This window comes from Ursus americanus, chromosome 6 (assembly GCF_024610735.1).
Source record: "Ursus americanus isolate L20-20 chromosome 6, mUrsAme1.1.p, whole genome shotgun sequence".
NCBI lineage: Eukaryota > Metazoa > Chordata > Mammalia > Carnivora > Ursidae > Ursus > Ursus americanus.
The window spans coordinates 26188865-26209466 of record NC_142132.1 but is presented as its reverse complement, the minus strand read 5'-3'; positions in this window follow the sequence as shown (position 1 = coordinate 26209466).

The following is a 20602-nucleotide window of genomic DNA, read 5'->3' as shown; positions in this document are numbered from 1 at the left end:
CGCTGGCCTAGTCCTGGGCCTGGCCCTGGCCACCTGTCATTGAGACTGTTAACAGTGGGTTCCAAGTTGGTGTCCCTGTCTCCTCAAATCTAACCTTGCTTATCCAGAGTATTTTAACAAGCAAATCGCAAATCAAGCTCAGTCAATATTCACCGTAAAGGCCAAACACATCTCTTTCTTCACGAATGGCCCTGCTTCTCTTTCCAGTTTTCTCCCCACTCACTTCCTCCTCCCACCCTCTGAAGAATATATTCTACTTTGAACTACTTGTGGTTCCCTGAATTCACTAGATTTCCCCTCACTGTGTGCCTTGTGCTTAGCAAGCTTTTCACTCTCTTCTCTGCCTGGCCTACACCCTCTAACACACTCCAAACCTCACCCCCTCTCCTAAGACTTCCCTACTCACCCCCAGTAGATTTAGTTGCACCTTCTCCTGTTCTCCCACAGGTCTTGGTACACACTTCTAAAAAATCATTTATCAAACTATCTTGTGATTGCCTAGTTATTTGTCTCCCCGATTTGCGGACAGGTTCCTGGAGGGCAGAGACCGTGGTTATTTGTGTTTTTGTATCCTCAGCGTGTATCACAGTTCCAGGGGCAAAGCAGATTTGATTATAGATGCAGGAACTGACTGGTCCCTATGGCCTAGGGTGCGAAGGGATTCAGTTCTAGTCTTTAGGGATTCTCTGACTTTCTTCCTTTCTTCCCATAGGCCAGACTCACTGTTTGGTTGATCCAGACCTGAAATTGATGGGAATTGAGGTCAGCTGGATCTGAAGGAAGAACAAGACTACCTCGGACCATAGGGCAGGGGGTGGGGAGAGTCGTTAAGTCAGGGCCATCTTGGGGTTTGGGGTGAAGGTGTAAGGAATGGACGTAAGTGTACTACACAGGTCCCCCTGAGCTCTAAACCAAGAGAGGGAGAGAGGAGGAAAGACTGGGTCGGTGAAGTTTTCAGGGAGGGATGGGTGGCAGGGACTAATGGGGGTTGTGGAATGAGGTAAAAAAAAACCTGAGGGGGCTCCTGGGTGGCACAGCGGTTAAGCGTCTGTCTTCGGCTCAGGGCGTGATCCCGGCATACCGGGATCGAGTCCCACATTGGGCTCCTCCGCTGTGAGCCTGCTTCTTCCTCTCCCACTCCCCCTGCTTGTGTTCCCTCTCTCGCTGGCTGTCTCTATCTCTGTCAAATAAATAAATAAAATTAGAAAAAAAAAAAGAAAGAAAGAAAAGTATTCCACATTGTTCAGATGCACCAGAATTTAGTTCACACTTTCTCTGCGTGGTCAGGGAAAGAGGGACTCAGAGAGTGAGGAGGGGGCAGCTCTAGACCCCCAGCTCCATAGGGAGCCACCTCAAGCTGGAATGCCTGGCATCTTTACTGCTCTGGAAAACAGGGCAGAAAAATCCTGAGCGGCTCTCGTAGGCCCCCACTCAGTGTCTTCTTAGGCACAGGCTCCCCCTGGTGGTTACTCTTATCATCACCATCTCCACCCATTACCTTCAAACATGCACGTACTTGCCCATTTATTGACTAAGGACGGAGGCAGCATCTGGAGGTGGTAAATTAAGGAGGAGGAGGTCAGGGTAGAATTCATGGAGCAAAATCATGAAAGGGGAAAGGACCTTGGACTTGTGTTGGTTGGTATCTCCCAGACAAAAGAGGTCCTGAGCTGCTAGCATGCTTCCTCTCTAGGGTTGGAGCTCGGCCAGCCTGACCTGGATAATTTGATCCAACTGGGAGGAAGTTGAAGGCACAGCAGTTTCCTGGGAAGGCACAGTAAGCTCGTATTTTATATATGAATTTGAAATATAGGAATAAAATGACAGGTTTTATTCAAAAACAGTAAAGTCTCGGGGGTGCCTGGGTGGCTCAGTCGCTTAGGCGTCCGACTCTTGATTTCGGCTCAGGTCATGATCTCAGGGTCATGAAATAGAGCCCCGAGCCCCGTGTTGAGCCCACATAGGCCCACAGGGCTTCAAGCTCAGGGAGGAGTCTGCTTCTCTTTCCCTCTCTCTCTCTCTGCCCCTCCCCCTGCTCACACTCTCTCTAAAATAAATAATCTTTTTAAAAACACACAGTAAAGTCTCATTTTATGCACAAAATGTGAAATGGAGGTGAATCTCCCTAAATAAAACCTTTTTCAAGAATCACAATTTCATGGGACACCTGGGTGGCTCAGTGGGTTAAGCGTCTGCCTTCCACTCAGACCCATGATCCTAGGGTCCTGGGAACTAGTCCCACACTCAGTGTCTCCCTGCCGTGCAGGGACTCCCTGCCCACCGCTCCCCCTGCTTGTGCTCTCTCGCTTTCTCTCTGACAAATAAATAAAATCTTTTTAAAAAATCACAATTTCAAGGCTAATAGTATGCATTGTAAACCGTGCTTCCATTATTACCCGAAGGGCCCCCATTTCTGTTGGTAACAAAAATTCAGGTGGGGAAGGAGGCTGAATCAGGTCATGAAGTCAGGACCGAGTGGCCTGGGTCACTCAGCAGTTGTAAGTAGAAGTCTTGGAGCAGTTCCTCCTCTAATTGACAGAGGGAAGTCCTGGGCCTGGCTCCAAAGGTCTCTTCATTGGAGCAAGAACAAAGATGAGGAGAGACAGAGTCAGAAAAATGAGTAAGAGGTTATAATAGGACCAAGAGACAAATAGGTAGGAATGGGGAGAGGGGCCTGGGAGAGGCAGCGAAATGCACTTACTCTAGAGAGCAGAGGAGGCTCTCAGGTGTGAATGGTGGGAAGATTGAGGAAGGGACAGAGAGGGGGCCCTTGGAGCCTCTTACCAGAATTATAGCCAAAGTGTAGAGCCAGTGAGTTAGCTGGTCTGTCTGGTCTCCAGAGGTTTCCATTATCTGGGAAATAAAGGAAAAGGGAAAGAGCTATAATGAGCTGGGGAAGGGGGGTGGGGCTTCTCCAAAATGAGGATGGTCTACCTCATCCTGGGCCTCCCTCAGCTGAAGGTTCTGGAAAAGCATACTGCCCAGGTCTTTCATAGGTTTCAGATCCTCAGGCTTTGGCAGCCTGATTCCAAAGTGATACACAGTCATCTCAAAGTCTCTATTATCTTTGCTTTGTACTGGGGGAAAATGGGGATAAGTGGACATTTTCTCCCACAACAGCCCTATGCAGGCTCTAGGAGCAGCCTGGAGCCACAGAATTAGAGGACAGGGCTTCCCCAGCAGAGATGGAAAGAGCCCTGACTCGGGTTGGAAGGCTGCAGAGGGGGAAGAGAAGGAAAGGCTGAGAGGAATTGTAGGGGCAGAGGGGACTCAGATATAGCCAGGCCAGTGTCCTGGGCCAAGGCTAGGGAGACACTGACCTGGATATAACTGAGATCTTTGTCTAAAGGGGAAATCAAGTGACCACTCATCACTGACTAGATTGGCTCACTGTTCTCCTGGTCCCTTCAGGGACAGTGGAGGGTCAGTTATGGGATAAGGGATTTATGCGGAGCTCCACAGAGGGAGAAAGGACGTACGGGTGACCCTTTTCCCCTCCACCATACTGATCAGGCCCTAGTGAGCTCCCCAGCAAGTAGGCCTCCCCTATAAATGTCGGAAAAGGGAAGGACGTAAGGCGGCCTTTACAGGGCATAAGGGAAGGGCTGCTTCAGAAGAGGGGATGGAAATGGCTCCAGAGTAGAAAGTTTGGAAGTGCATGGCCAAGAGGGATCAAAGCAGAGAAGCAGAGTCAGAAAGACAGAGTGGAGAACACTGATTGGATTTGTTAGAACTTTGTGACTTCTCCAATAAAAGATGACCGTTTTTCCTTGCAGAATGCAGCACTTTCCCAGGTGACCCCAGGAGATCTTTCTCCTGAGACGTTGGTGGGGTGTGTGCTTTGTTTCACCGAAGCTCGGAGTGGGCTCTTGATTCCATGTTTGTCACTCCTGTTAGTCTCGTCCGTCATCCGCTTAATTGTCAGCAGTCAGACCCCTAACCTGAAGAGGGCTCCTGTGCTCGGCATGAGGGAAAGCCAGGAAGAGAATCTGTGGTCAATCCGTTTCTTCTGTGAATGGTTTTTGGAAGCAGACTCCAAGGGTCCTGTGGGTAGGAACAGAGGTGAGAATAACAATTGGGAGATGCTCACATGCAGCTGTCTCACAAGTAAGGAGGAACATGAGTGGTCGCCCTGGTCGGTATCTTCAGGCCAGGGCTGAGGGGAGAGAAGAAAGAACCAGGCTACTGGGTGTCCTTTCATCCCATGGACCAGCTGTCGGAAGGTTCCCAGGCTTCTGAAAGTTTTAAACCTTCTCCAGACTCGTAATTTGGTAGCACTGGGTCTCTTTCCCCATAATGATCAACAGTACAACCTTTGGAGGGAAGATACCATGCAATTGTCTTTAGAGAGATCTTAGCAGAGGGGGGGCAACGCAGTGTGGGGAGAGTTGGTGCCCCACTCAGCATCCGCTCTAGGGGTGTGAGGAGCTCGGGCACTGAGTGGGTAGACAGTCAACAGGCTGGGGCTCTTCTAGCCTGTAGGAGGGAAGCAAGTGGGCAGGAAGGATGGACAACTGCAAGGCTTGTATGGCTTCTAGTTCAGGAGGAGAACCCCCAGTGTGGAAGAGAAAAAACCCCATCCGAATTATTAGGCCCTTGCCAGAAAGGAGAAAATTGGCCTCAGAGAGCTAGCTAGGATTAAAGAATGACCCTCTGGGGGCTTCGCCCTGATGGCTTCCCCAGCATAGTGAGACACCTCCAAGTCCCACTTTGTTCAGGATCACGTGGGGATTCATTTTCAAAACAGTGGGGGAAGGAGCTGGCAGAAGAAAACCAGGAGTGGGCGAAGACTGGAACCAGGAGCCCTGCTTGCCTCACTAGCCTTGTGGAGGCAGAAACTCCTCTGCCCTCCCTGCTCCAAATTTTGATGTGACTTGGACACAACGCCCTCACTTTGTTCTATAGAGAACAGTAGTCTGGATTCTTCCAATGCTGGCCCTTCCCTTACACCAGCATTTGTTCACCTGTCCATTTTTTTAAAGACTTTATTTATTTATATGAGATAGGGAGAGAGAGAGACAGAGCATGCAAGCAGAGGGAGGGGCAGATGGAGAGGCAGAGGCAGAGAATTTCAAGCAGACTCCACTCCACACTAGGCACGGAGCCCAAAGCAGGGCTCGATCTCACAACCCCGAGATCATGACCTGAGCCAAAACCAAGGGTTGTAGCTTAACTGACTGAGCCACCCAGATGCCCCTCACTGTCTCACTTTAAAGGCTCTCAGGCACCAGGCTGGGAATCAAGGTCTTCCCCATCACAAAGGAGCCTCTTAAAGTAGAAACAGATTTCTCCTCTCAGACTCAGGACACTCCAAGAATGGGCTGAGGTTTTCCCCATTAAACTGGACATCTGCGGTGTGTTGAATCCTGACCCCAAAAAGATATGTCTATCAAGGACCTTGGAATGTGATCTTATTTGGAATAAGTGTCCTTGCAGATGTAATTAAGGTAAGGATCTCAAAAGGAGATCATTCTAGACCCGGATGGGCCCTAAATCCAAGAGCAAGTATGCTTATGAGACTGACAAGGAGAAACCACAGAGACAGAGACAGAGACAGAGACAGAGACAGAGACAGAGACAGACAGAGAAGTCCACGTGAAGACAGAAGCAGAGATGAGAGTCATGGGTCTACGAGCCAAGGAACACCAAGAATTGTTCCCAACCACCAGAAGCTAGGAAAGAGGCATGGGACAGATTCTCCCTCAGAACCTCCAGAACAAAGCAACGCTGTGGGCACCTTGATTTTGACCTTCTGGACTCTAGAACTGTGAGACAATACATTTTTGTTGTGTTAAGCAATGAAGTTTATGGTGATTTGTTACAACAACCCTGGACAATTAATATATGCCTCAAGAAGGAGGTCTGTTCTCCCTCATCGGGTCTCCCTAAGGATAGGGTGTATATTTTAGGTGGAGGCTATCTTTCCTGGGCCAGAGTCAGGATGGCAAGAAAGGGTAGAAAATTTCAGGAGGCCCCCACCAGGCTCAGGCTGAAGTTGAGCCTTAGGCCATGAACTTGTACTTGCTGGCAGAGCTGCTCCCCGTCCTTGCTCAGGAGAGTCTAATGCTGCTGCCCAGGATCTGAAGCTCTTGGTCCAGCTGCTCCCTCTTCTTAGTGAGCTGAGGGACAAGGTCCCCACTGCTCTGCAGAACCTTCTTTGAAGCTTTGGTTGCTAGGAGAGGAGCCAAGAACAACAAACAGGACCCAGGCCTTGGTGTTGACAGTGGGAAGAGGACCTGGCTTTGACCTCAGCCCAGGGAGGCACTGCTCTGCCAGGCCAAGCTGGGGCCACAATCCTGGGGACCCCTTGGATAACACACACGCGTGCACACGCATGCGTGCGCGCACACACACACATACTGAAAGAGCATTCACATGTCAGAGGACCTCCCTATCAATCACTTCATCTGATCTTCCTGCCCTCCAAAGCCCAGAGGACAGGGGTTATGATGCCCACATTATGGATAAGAAAACCATGCTGCAAAACCAGCAAGCTGGATCCCTGGCTAACAGGTGAGAGCCAGGACTAGAAAGGAGACACGTCTGCAGGCTTTAGGCCAGTGCTCGTCCCCTTCCCCTGGGGACCTGGGGAACCCCCTCTCAGCTCCAGGATAGGAACCCCAGCCATGAGTGCAATGCCCTAGCAGCAGGATTTTAACTTTGGACTTGGGGAAGACAGGTGTATGAACAAAGGACCAAGAGCATTGAGATACATAAAGCAAAGAAGGTACATGTAAAATTACAACATCCTTCAATTTTATTATTTTTATGATTCTTTTAAAGGGAGGGAGGGGCAGAGAGAGAGAGAGGGAGGGAGAGAATCAAGCAGGCTCCAGCGCTGGGCCTGACACGGACTTGATCTCACAATCCTGAGATCATGACCTGAGCCGAAATCAAGAGTTGGACACTTAACTGACTGAGCCACCCAGGTGCCCTGACATCCTTCAATTTTAATTAACTCTGACTCTTCGGGAGAGCCTGCCTGCCCACTCAGATCTGGGGCATTCATCTACACTTGCATGCATTCTGAACTGTTAGAAGTGTACCTGGACACTCACTGGATAAGAACTCACAAGGAAGGGCACCTGGGTGGCTCAGTCAGTTGAAAGTCCGCCTTCGGCTCAGGTCATGATCCCAAGGTCCTGAGATCGAGCCCCATATTAGGCTTCCTGCTCAGCTGGGAGCCTGCTTTTCCCTCTCCCTCTGCCTGCTGCTCCCCCTGCTTGTGCTCTCTGTCAAATAAATAAAGAAATTTTTTTTTTTTTAAAAGGAACTCACAAGGATTGAGGCACTATGGGTAGGTCAGTCAGTTAAGCCTCCAACTCTTGATTTCGACTCAGGTCAAGATCTCAGGGTTGTGAGATTGAGCCTGGTATCAAGCCCCACAGTGGCCTACTGTGAGCCCTGGGCTCAGTGGGGAGTCTGCTCAAGATTCTGTCTCTCCCTGTCTAAAATAAATAAGTACGTATTTTTAAAAGGATTTTACTTATTTATTTATTTGAGAGAGAGAGAGAGCAAGCACCAGAGTGGGGTGGGGGGAGGACAAAGGGAGCAGAGAGAGACTCCTGAGTAGATGTGGAGCTCAGTCTCACAACGCTGAGAACATGCCCTGAGCTGAAATCAAGAGTCAGACACTTAACCGACTGAGCCGCACAGGTGCCCCAATTAACAAATATTTTAAAAAAAAACCAATCTTACAAAGATTTTATCCTGCTTTCACCATCTATTGTGTGTGTGTGACCTTGAATAACTTTCATAACCTCTCTGAGCCTTAACTTCCTCAGCCATAAAATAGGAAAAGCAATGGTATCTACCTTATAGGATAAGTTTTGAGGATTAAAAGAAAGAATGAATGTGGCAAAAACTACTGTAAGTTGTAAATTCTATACATATCACTTGGAGGGCACTCATACTTAGGAAACTCAGGGATCTCTAAGGTCAGTGTCTCTAACTTTTTTACACAGGAGGAAACTGAGGCTCAGGGTTAAATGACTGAGAAAAGTTCACAAAGTACAGCAGAACTGTACCCCACAAAGGGGTTAGGCTCTAGCGTCACTGTATGGGTCAAAAACTGGTTTAGTCAAAACATGAAAATTCCTTAAATCATCCATCAAATAAAGCAGGGCCAACCTCTCCGTAAGGCTCAGACCCTCGGCTAGTTTAGAACCAATTACTGTTTCAAAGCTTAGGCACCAAATTTGGAAATTGGCTTTGCTTTTAGGGTCCATGTTGTGTGAAAAATGCTTGAATCGTTGAAATCACACTTCGTGTAACTCAGCTACCATCTCCCTTCTCATCCTGCCAGTTATTTAAAAGGGAATGGCTCTCTGCTCAGGGCGTATAGTTACACTGGCTCTGAGCTCAACGCGCCCGTGGTGCAGCTCCGGTAAAGTAAGAGTCAAACCGACTGGCTGTGCCTCCGTCCCAAGCATTTGTCCTTCCAGCTAGGGTGTCCTGACTGTTACAAGTGTGGGCCTACTTCTTCCTGAATCTGCTTTGGGGTTGCCCACCCACAGCCACTCCCCAAACCCATCCCTCTCACTCTCAATCAGCTCAGACAAGGATTCCAGCGTGGGCTTTTAATGCTGAGATATTCTAATTACAAATAGAAATATATAGGGGCGCCCGAGTGGCTCAGTCGGTTAAGCCTCCGTCTCTTGATTTCGACTCAGGTCATGATCTCAGGGTCGTGAGATGGAGCCCTGAGTTGGGCTCCATGCTCAGCAAGGAGTCTGCTTGAGATTCTCTCTCTCTCCCCCTCTCCTTCTGCCCCTCCCCCCTTCTCTCTCTCTGTCAAATAAATAAATCTTTAAAAAAAAGAAATATATAGTTGGTCTTTGTCCCCATTTCCGGCACAAAGCTCCTAAAACCCTTGGAATTTCCTAAGTGATAAGAGCGATAAATGTGTCTTGAAATTCATAACAAACCCCTTTCAACTACACCTGAGTTTATATTAATCAGGTGACTTCTGGAAAGCACCTAAGTTTGGGGGGCTGGTTGCCAGGGGGGCCAGCCACGTGATTGGAGGGTTGGCACTTCCCGTCCCATCCCCCTCCCAGACTGCTAGAACAGGGTTATGAACGGGAGCTTAAATCGGTCACCGATGGCCAATGATTTTATCAATCATGCCTAAGTAATGAAGCCTCCATAAAAACCCAAAAGGATGGGGTTTGGACAGCTTTCTGTCTGGTGAACCTGAATGCATCTATGTGCCAGGAGGGTGGTGTACCCCAAACTCCTCAGGGACAGAGGTGTTCTGGACTCTTCTGGACTTTGTCCTATGTGTCTCTTCATCTGGCTATTCATTCACATCCTTTAATATCCTTTGTGATAAACTGGTAATCTAGTAAGTAAACTGGTTTCCTGAGCTCTGTGAGCCACTCTAGCAAGTTAATCAAACTGAGAAGAGGATCATGGAAACATCCGATTTATAGCCAGTCAGTCTTCCAAGTATAAAAAAAGGGGGAGGCTGGCTGGCTCAGTCCCTAGAGCACATGACTCTTGAGCTCAGGGTCATGAGTTCAAGCTCCACACTGGGTGAAGAGCTTACTTTATTTTTATGTTTTTTACCGATTTATTTATTTATTTTAGAGAGAGACCAGGCACGTAAGCACCAGGTGGGGGGATGGGGGGCAGAGGAAGAGAGAATCCCAAGCAGACTCTGTGCCCAGTGCAGAGCCCAATGCAGGGCTCATCCCATGACCCCGGGATCAAGACCTGACCCGAAACCAAGAGTTGGATGCCCAACTGACTGCACCTCCCAGGTGTCCCAAGAACTTCCAATACAATACAATACACTAAGTACAGCCAGTCAGTCAGAAGAACAAGTAACAACCTGGACTTGAGTCTGGTGTCTGAAGGGGGGGGCTGTCTTGTGGGACCGAATCCTCAATCTGTGGGATCTGACGCTATCTCCAGGCAGATAGTGTCAGAACTGAGTTGAACTGTAGGATACCCAGCTGGTGTCGTAGAATTGTTTGGTGGGGCTGGAAAAAGACACGTAATGAAGACCATGCAGGGCAATTCAGTGTTGACCCCCTAGCAAGTACCTGCAGTCTGGGGGCCACGGATGATAGTGTACCGTCAGAGTTCCCACCCCACCTACTCCCACTTGCAGGCTGCCTCCGCCTTGCCCAGCAGGTTGGATTGGATTTTTCTGACGGGATCCCGTCCATAGTGTTTATATCCATGTCCTAAGAGGTAAAGGGAGCAGGGTCAGGATAGCAGGAATAAGGGAAAGTTTGAGGGAAAGTGTTTTCCTGCCCAAAAATGATCTCTAGGAGAAGGGACAGAGAAATGCGATTGGATGGGCTGGGGTCTTCCATCTGCGACTGTGATGCCTGGAATCTGACACTCCCATGGGTGTGACCGAGACTCTCCAGGAGGCTCTCTGGGAAGCTGGGATTCTGAGGTGGGGGTGGAATCTGAGTCTGGGACACCAAGGAAAACTCCCAGGGGTGGAGGGAGAGTTGAGTCTGGAGGATGGGCTTAAGGAGGAGTTATTTCTGAGGGAGTAGCCTCTGCATGAAATGGCCTCGCAAAGCTCCTTATTGCTTATGAAGCTGCAGATGTTCTAGACCCTGGGGAGACAAGGCAGGAGCAAGAGGGAGAGAACTCAAGGCAAGGTCATAATACAGAGTGGGGCTGAGAGAATCGGAAGAGAAGAATGAGGTAGAGGACAGGTGAAGGCGCGGAAGTTAGGAGAGAGGGATGAAGGTGGGGAATCAGAATGAGGGAAAATGGAAGAGGGTCAGGGGGCAGATGAGAGGAACCAGGGTATGAGCAGAAGTTGGGTTGGGGGAGCTCTGCGTCATGAATGGGGATGGTTCTTGGAGGGTTGGGGCCCAGATAGTCAAAGTGGGGAGCAAATTGCACAAGGTGTGGAAGGGTCACAAGTTAGGATGGAATTTCCCTGAGATCAGAGGCGGCTTCGGGCCGAAGGGACCAGTTTTCAGTTAGGAGGGGTGAACACTGGGTAGGGGAAGGGCAACAAGTTAGAGGAGCACGGTCATGGCCGTCAGGAAGCAGGCAGGCAGGTGGTGGCGGGGGCTGGACTGACAGAACTAACAGCCTTGCGGAACTCCCACAGCAGCCAGACAGGCCGAGGCCAGACAGGAAGAGCACCAGACCGGAGATGAAGGCAAACACCAGGCCCGGTTATGTAGCCAGCCTCAGATTTCAAGACCTGAGAGGAAAATAGGAGGGAATGTGGTCTTAGGCTGCAGCCAGACATCTGGGTAGCTACTCATAGTCCTACCTCCTGTGTGTGCAGGGCAGGGAAGGGTGGTGGCAGGGGTGGCCTCTAGAGGCCAGACCTACAAACAGAACTCCCCTTATCTTCCTGTAGATGTCCCGCCGGCTGTCCTTGTTTTGTATGCTCTCAGCAAGTCTACGTCTAGGTGGGGGAGGAGGCAGAGTGATGAGGCAGAATGGACCCAATTAGCCAGCACCCATTGAGGAAAAGGGGGCAGCCTCTCCCATGCCCCTCCTTACACCCTCCAGAAACCTGGGACAGCAGCGCGCTCTGGAGCCTCTCTGCTTTATTGCTAGACCAGCCCACATAATTGGCAATTTCCTAGTTCCCCACTTTCCCATTCCTCCCCAATCCTCCCACATATCCCACCTCAGGGTCCCATCCATTCCCACTTCTGTGGGCCTTGAAGCATCCCCTGGGGCGACCTCCTGGCAGTGAGCTGGCTGGGAGAGGGGAAGTGGAGGGACTGTTTCTGGTTTGACAGGTGAGGGGGACAAAGAAGTCCTTAGCCACTGCCCCCACCAATCATCACATAGCCTCTGGGCATATCACAACAGCTAATCTTTATTGAAGGCTTACTCTGTACCAGGCACTTTCTAAATTCTCTCTATCAATTCATCCCCCTAACGGTCCTTAAAGAGGTGTTGTTATGATCCCCATTTTAGAGATGAGGAAACAAACTCAAAGAGGTTAAATGACTTGTTGAGGGTCACCCTCGAACCACTGTGATGTGATTACTCCAGGGAGCCCTGTTTTAGCTCATGGCACTAGCGTCCCCTCAGTTCCTCCAAACCTCAGCATTGCCTTCCATCCTTCCTACCCATCGCTCCCCATATTCAGTGAGCAGCCAAACTGTAGCTGTTCTCCTCCCCGCCCCAGTCCTAACACAGATGCCCTAATTTGGCCCTAGTCAGGTGTTTGTAACTTGCCACCAGGATTCCGTCTCTTCTATGGTTAGTGTTTGTTGTTATAAAGGTAGCATGAGTACATTAAAGGAAATTTGAAAAATGGCAAAGAGAAGAAAAATTCACTTAGAATCCAATCATCTTATGATCACCATTGTACTTTCTTCCCATGTATTTTTACTATGCATAGACCTTTTTACATTATCAGAACCACTTTTTTAAAAAAGATTTTATTTATTTATTCATTTGACAGAGAGAGCGAGAGAGCACAAGCAGGGGGAGTGGCAGGCAGAGAGAGAGGGAGAAGCTGGAGCGGGCCCCCTGCTGACCAGGGAGCCCAACATGGGGCTCGATCTTAGGACCCTGGGATCATGACCTGAGCCGAAGCCAGATGCTTAATGTACTGAGCCACCTAGGCGCCCCAAGCCACTTTTTAAAAAAAATATTTTATTTATTTTTTTGACAGAGAGAGAGAATACAAGTAAGGGGAGCAGCAGGCAGAGAGAGAAGCAGGCGTTCCACCGAGCAGGGAGCCCGACTTGGGGCTCGATCCTAGGACTCTGGGATCATGACCTGAGCCGAAGGCAGACACCCAGCCGACTGAGCCTAGGAACCCCTAGAGCCACTTTGTACAATAATTCTTGATCCTACTTTTTCAGTTAAAATTTATCATAAGTGTTTTTTTTCACATTCTTTTACCCTCTTGGTAAACAGCATTTTGATGGCCGTGTAGCATTCTACTGTTAGGATGTCCTAGCCATTCTCCTACCCATCACTCTCTGAAGTTTCCTTATATTCTGTATTATAAGTGATGCTGTGATTCCCAGAAATGGAACTAGTGAGTCAAATGATGTACACGTTAACACAAGCTGCTTTTCTGAGAGATTATCTCGCTCAAAGTGTATGATATTCTAGTCTCTTCATATCCTTCCCAGCATTGGGTAAGATTGTTGAAAATCTTTGCTTATTCAGTATGATTCCATTTATATACTTCGAAAACAGGCAAAACCAATCATGGGGTTAAAAATCAGGACAGTGGCTACCTTTGGAGGGGAAGGGTTGTGGAGAACACTTCTGGGGAGCTGGGAATGTTCTACTTCTCTCTCTCCACACTGGTTACAGAGTGTGTTCGGCTTGATAAAACTGTCAAATTGTACATTTATGATATGTGTACCTTTCTGTATGTTATACTTCAATACAAAGTTTACCGAGCACACCAAAAACATAAGCAACAACAAAAGAAAATAATTTGGATTTCATCAAAGTTTACAGCTTTTGTGCTTCAAAAGACACCCTTAAAAAGTGAAAAGACAACCCACAGAATGGGAGAAAATATTTGTAAATCATATAGCTGATAAAAGACTTGTACCTAGAATATATAAATAACTCTTTTTTTAAGTAGTTTTTAAAAAGATTTTTACTTATTTATTTGAGAGAGAGAGAGAGGAAGAGCGAGAATGAGAGAATGAGAGAACACCAGCAGGGGGAGAAACAGAGGGAGAGGGAGAAGCAGACTCCCCGCTGAGCAGGGAGCCCGAATCTGGGCTCTAGGCTCGATGCCAGGATCCTGGGATCATGACCTGGGCTCTAGGCTCGATGCCAGGATCCTGGGATCATGACCTGAGCCGAAGGCAGACGCTTAACCGACTGAGCCACCCAGGCGCCCCTAGAATATATAAATAACTCTAAAAACTCAGTAATAAAAGGCAACTCAATGGGAAATGAGCAGAAGATAATGGATATTTCTCCAAAGAAGAGGGTCAGATGGGTGGTAAGCACGTGAAAGGAGAGATGCTGCCTGTCAGCAGTCAGCAGGGAAACGCAAATCAGAACCATACTGAGATACGGCGCAGCACGCGCCAGGATGGCTATAAGACAAAAGACAGACAAGAACCAGTGCTGAGGAGGTTCTAGAGAAATTTGAGCTTCCATACACGGCTGATGGGAATGCAAAATGGTGCGGCCCCTTTGGAAATCAGCCTGGCAGTTGCTCAAAAGGTTAAACATAGACTTACCATAAGACCCAGCAATTCCACTCCTAGGGATGTGCTCAAGAGAAATCAAAATATGTGTTCACACAAATATGTGTACATAGATGTTCACAGCAATATTATTCACAGCAGCCAAAAAGTGAAAACAACCCAAATGTCCATCAACTGATGAATGGAAAAATAAAATGGAGTATATCCACGCAATAGAATATTATTCGGCAGTGAGAAGGAATGAAAGACTGGTACATACTACAACATGGATGACTCTGAGAACATGCTGAATGATGGAAGCACAAAAGACTACATACTCTATGACTCCATCTATACGACATGTCCAGAATAGGCAAATTCGTAAAGACAGAAAGTAGATCACAAGTTGCCTACAGCTGGGCTAGTGGGTGGGAAATGCTGAGTGACTACTAATGGGTATGTTTTTCTTTTTGGAGTGATGCAAATGTTTAAAATGTTGTGGTGTTTGTTGTATGGCACTATGAATATACTAAAAGCCATTGAATTGTATACTTTAAATGGGTGTAATTGTATAGTATGTAAATTATGTCTCAATAAAGCTGTTTTATATGTATCTTTATATATCTTTAATGTATCAAGAAAAATATTAGTTTAATAGACCAAAAAGAGCCATATTATTTTAATATATATTAGTTTTATTACTATATTTCTGTTTTAGCCTTCATATTTCCTCCTCTGAAGTTGTCCTTTACCAATTTATCTATTGAGAAGCCCCTTTTTTAAAACTTATTTTATATTAGTTGTACAAAAAGACTGTAACTCATCATATTTGTGTAATATGCATAAATATGTGTAATTTGTGTAATATTATATAAATATATATTTCCCAGTGTATCTGCTTTTTTTTTTTTTTAAGATTTATTTATTTATTTATTTGACAGAGAGAAACAGCCAGCGAGAGAGGGAACACAAGCAGCAGGCAGAGGGAGAGGAAGAAGCAGGCTCCCAGCGGAGCAGGGAGCCCGATGCAGGGCTTGATCCCAGGACCCTGGGATCACACCCTGAGCCGAAGGCAGAGGCTTAATGACTGTGCCACCCAGGCGCCCCATCTGCTTTTTTTGTGTGGGGAAGGGAGAGTGGGGATCTAGTTTGGTTTTTAATTTTTTTTATTTTTTTAAGATTTTATTTATTTATTTATTTGTCAGAGACAGAGAGAGCACAAGCAGGGGGAGCAGCAGGCAGAGGGAGAAGCAGGCTCCCCGCTGAGCAGGGAGCCCAATGCGGAGCTCCATCCCAGGACCCTGGGATCATGACCCGAACCGAAGGCAGCCGTTTAATGGACTGAGTCACCCATGCGCCCCTGGTTTTTTATTTATACACGCATATACCAAAGTTGTAAATTTAGTCTGTATGTAGTCAAATTTGATCACTCTTGGGGCGCCTGGGTGGCTCAGTTGTTAAGCGTCTGCCTTCGGCCCAGGGCATGATCCCAGGGTCCTGGGATTGAGCCCTACATCGGGCTCCCTGCTCCCCTGGGAGCCTGCTTCTTCCTCTCCCACTCCCCCTGCTTGTGTTCCCTCTCTCACTGGCTGTCTCTCTCCCTGTCAAATAAATAAATAAAATCTTTAGAAAAAAAAATTTGATCACTCTTGAGGTACCTGGGTGGCTCAGTTGGTGGAGCATGCAACTCTTGACCTCAAGGTCGTGAGTTCGAGCCCCACATTGCGGGTACAGTTAACTTAAAAAAAATAAAATAAATTTTTAAAAAGATTTTATTTATTTATTTGTCAGAGAGAGTGAGAGAGCACAAGCAGGGGGAGTGGCAGGCAGAGGGAGAAGCAGGCTCCCTGCTGAGCAAGGAGCCCAATGCAGGACTCAATCCCAGGACCTTGGGATCATGACCTGAGCCAAAGGCAGATGCTCAACCGACTGAGACATCCAGGTGTCCCTAAAATAAAAAAAAATTAAAAAAAATTATTTATCACTCTTGTCCATTTGTGCTTTTTTCTTTTTTATATTCAGGTGAAATTCACTCTTTTCGTTTCTGATTTCCTCTATGGCATTTAAACTTGCAAGTTTATCCTCCCCACACATAGACTTAGAAGATTAATGAATACTGTTTCATCTGTTTTCTTCTAGTTTTATTTGCTTACATTTAATTCTTTAATCTTTAATTTTATGATGAGTTAGGATCCTTTTGTTTTGGCTCTCTAAGTTGCTAGCAGTACAGACTTCATTACCTTCTAACTGTCCCCCTTCTCTAGTCCTATACACCATGCCAAGTTAATCTTATTAAAAAAACAGATCTAACTAGGTCACTTCTCTGTTCAAAAAACTGCTGGTGGCTTCCCATTCCCAATAAAATTAAGTCAAACTTCTCAGCCTGTCATTCAAAACGCTCTACAATTTAGGAAGACTATGGAGGGCAGTCCTGCTGATTCCTTCTCTCCCATTCCACGAAGTACACACCATTCCTTGTCTCGAGACCCCAAAAGGCCACAGTGCAGTTTTTGCTGCTACAGACCCACTTATTTGCTCAGTTGCCTTCTCCCTAGACCCTCCTGCTTCAGAACCTTCCCTAAAGCTTTCCCTTGACTTAGAGTGTCTGTAGGTCCTCACCAAAATCACCTGCCACAGCTCAACCTCCCTTCAACAGTTGCAATCAGTTTCACCTTCAACAGGAAGCTTTCCCAGATCTCTGGTCAAAACAAATTTCTCTCCCTCTCGGTCTACATCACTTGACAGGTTTGTAATGCTGCTCCCTGATGTAGGCTTTTTACTCATATTGTGGCTAGGTCTGACTTTCCCCTGCTCTGGGAGTTTCTGGAGGGTGGGGACCAGGTCTTAATGGTGACCTGCCTTATACCCTTCAATGACAACCCATTATATTTAAGTTTTGGGGGGGGGTTTGTTTTGTTTTGTTTTTGTTTTGAGAGAGAGACTGAGCCAGAAAGAGAGCACAGGAGCAGGGGCAGAGGGAGAGGGAGAAGCCGACTCCCCTGCTGAGCAGGGAACCCAACACAGGGCTCGATCCCAGGAGCCCGGGACCATGACCCGAACAGAAGGCAGCTGCTTAACCAACTGAGCCACACAGGCACCCCAACAACCCATTACATTTAGATGAAATTCAAAATTCTTGCTGGCTCTATGGCCTTGGGCAAGTTGTTTGGTCTCTCCTGGCCCTTAGTTTTCCCCCTCAGTTTCTGGCTGTTAGCATTCTCCTCTTAGTGGGAGATAATAACAGCACCCAAACACAGAACGGTGGTTAACTTTTAATGAGATCATTGATATGAAGGATTTCTCACAATGTCTGGTGCAGAATGCATGTTAACTGCTAACATCATCATCATTTTCATCAACACCAGGGTATTGTCCCATCTGGTCTTAGCCTCTCTCTTGTGACCATTTCCCTTTGCCCACTAGACTCAGATCCCACTGGTGTTCCATCCTTTCAAACTGCCAAGCACTTCCCGGCATCAGGACCTGTTTCTTCTACCTGAAATCCTCTTCCCTATGCTCTTCACCTGGTGAAGTACTCCTCACCCTTCATGTCTTAGCTGATAGAACTTGAAAAGGCCTTCCTTAACATACCAATTGAACCACGGAGGCGCCCCCCACCCCCCAAATAAACTTTAAGAAATACAGGTATAACCTGGTTTTCAAAAGTTAATGTTAAAAAAAAAAAAAAAGCTTCACGTTAAAACACTTCACTTTTATGAAAGACCTCCATTAGTACCTATTTTCAATAACTGAAAAAAATCTGAATAAGACTTTCACTTTGGGGGAACCTGCGTGACATAATTAAGCATCTGACTCTTGCTTTCAGCTCAGGTCACGATCTCAGGATTGTGACATTGAACACTACATCGGGCTCCATGCTCAGCGCAGAGTCTGCTTAGGACTCTCTCTCACTCAAATAGTAAGTAAGCAAATAAATAAATAAATAAATAAATAAATAAATAAATAAATCTAAAAAAAAAAAAAAAAAGGCCCGAAAGGTTATTTTTTGAGTCTGGGAATGCTCAAAAATTTTTTCCATATAAACTAATGGTAATGCTTCGCTTTACACCATTTTGTTACAGGTTTCATAGGAATGCTCTACTTTTGGATAGTGGGTGAAATCTGTGCATATAGCAAAGGTCAATATATAAAAAGGAAAAAAGAATGATGGAATGATGGGAGAGGAGTGGGATGGGGATGGACCACAGATTTCAGTTATTTCCAAGGTCTTCGCTTTCTTGTTGATGAGTTCTTGTAACAGTATTATAAAGAAATAAATGTGTCCTGTGCAAGGAACAATGAAAAGAATGTGTCATGAACCGAAGTTATGATTAATCTGATTCTGTGCACCTGACATCCTTAAAGGAAAAGGAAAGAAATTATGCTTACCTTCTCCAGACAGACTTACTTGTTTGGGAGTGATGGCGAAAAGATTCTTCTCTCCCAACCCTCTCTAGGATTTTTCTCCGGGGACTGTCTCTGGTTTCTCCTCCTGCAGAGGTGAGCTGGTGGGGCAGCAGGGAGGGGAGTAATCCAGAGTTTGGCTGCTTCAGGAAAAGGGTCCTGGAATTGGTGGGAAAATGGACTCTTCCCAAGGCTGGAATAGGAACCTAGAGATGGGGGTCAGCTTCCATTCCTATCCAGCTTCCCCCACTCTACCCCCTAAGAAGGGCAGGTGTGTAGTCCCCCACCCATTTCCTGTTCCGCTTCATCAAAGACCTCAGGGTGGGGATGGGGAGGAGCCTCAGAAGTGGGTCCTGAGAGATGGGACTGTGGCCACATGGTAGACAGTTGTAAGCATTCTGGATACTGGGAAGCTGGGACCAGCAGGGGTCAAACCCAGCATCTTTGCAGTTCAGCTTAGACCTAGGGCGCTGCTAACTCAAAACATTTTACACACTCCCTTCCTTTCAGCCTAGCCCAGAACACTCCTGGGCTATTCTCAGCATTTCTTGCTCCTCCTTTGCTTGCCTTCCCTACCCATTCTTCTTCATCCAGGCTGTAGCTCCAATGGTGTACCCTCACCTCAACTTCTAACAATTTCCAAGGTAAGGCCCTCTTTGTGAAATAAGGGTTAGGGGAAGGCCCTGGAGGAGCAGCTTAGAACTTTTCACCTTATGGTAAGGGACTTGAAGTCAGATTGGACTGGGCTGGTCTGGCTGGTCTGGAATCTTACATCTGGGGAAGGGGTTAGAGGTCCGACTGAATTGGGCTAAGAGTATAAAAGAGGTACTGGAGGTTGTGCTGGAGTTTCTGAGAAAGGGGCTGGAGGTCAGGCTGGATTGAGCTAGAATAAAAACATGGGGAAGGAGCTTGGCTCAGGCTGATCTCGGGGTCTGGGGGTTGAGGGCTTGTGTCTTTGCATTGGGGCTGGCTGGGGTACACAGTTGGGCCAAACCAAACTTTTCAACATCATGCTGGGGCCTACCCGGGACTGGGCCTTGAAGGGCCTTTCCCTTCCCTCCACCCTAGCAATTCCTCCAGACTAAGGGCCTTCCCCAGCGGGGCTGCTGGGGTAAACAGGGAGGAGTCAGATCTAGGGCTCCAGAGGAAGTTGCTGGCCACTATGCTTCCTGAGTTCAAAAAGTGGGTTCCCCTGTCTCTGGCTCACTGCCTTCCCCCAAGCAGGGCAGAGTCCAGGCCTGGCAATCTACCTCTTCCCATGACCACTGCCTCTTCCAACACACACACACACACACACACACACACACACACGATATGAACCTACAACTTTGTCACACAATTGCTGGCCCAGCAGCCCCGTAACACAACACAGTACTGTCAAGCCATGCATTCAACAACATACCCTCATTTCCGTACTTGTAGCCTCCCATTCACACCCTGCAGTCATGCATTCTCTGCTTTGTTCAGCACCGTATCTCTAGCACCTAGAGTTAGGCCTGGCACCTAGAGAGGGCTCAATGAACGAATAAATCCAAGACATATCCCATAAACAAATGCATAGATAAGCCTACATGCATATTCACAGATGCAATGTTCCCTTACATACCCATATCCAAGCCCTCTCCCAGCCCAGCAGTCACATACATATATATATATATACACTGGCACACACCCAGCCAAGAAAGTCAGATGTACACACACCTAGTTCCAAATGCGGACACACTGCAGATAGGGGTTACCTAGCACCCCCGTGGTGAGTTCGTGGTAGCAGCCGGCTGGTAACTGTGCATCAGGTCAGGCCTGCAGAAGAATGAAGTGGGCATGTGCATGAATGCAGGCATTGGGGTCCTGAGGCAATGGGCAGTGAGGAGCTGGGCTGGCAGCAGGACAGGGCCAAGGTAACTATGTGGATTGGAGAGGGGGTGGGATAGGCCATGTAGTCCTTTTCTCTGGTTTCTTCCTGCCAGCTGGGGAGGTGACAGTAGAGGTACAGGCTATGAGGCTACTTCGAATCCAAAGACTTTAGCGGGGGAATAGTCTGAGAGGTCAGACTTCCCTGCTTGACATGAAAACAGTCT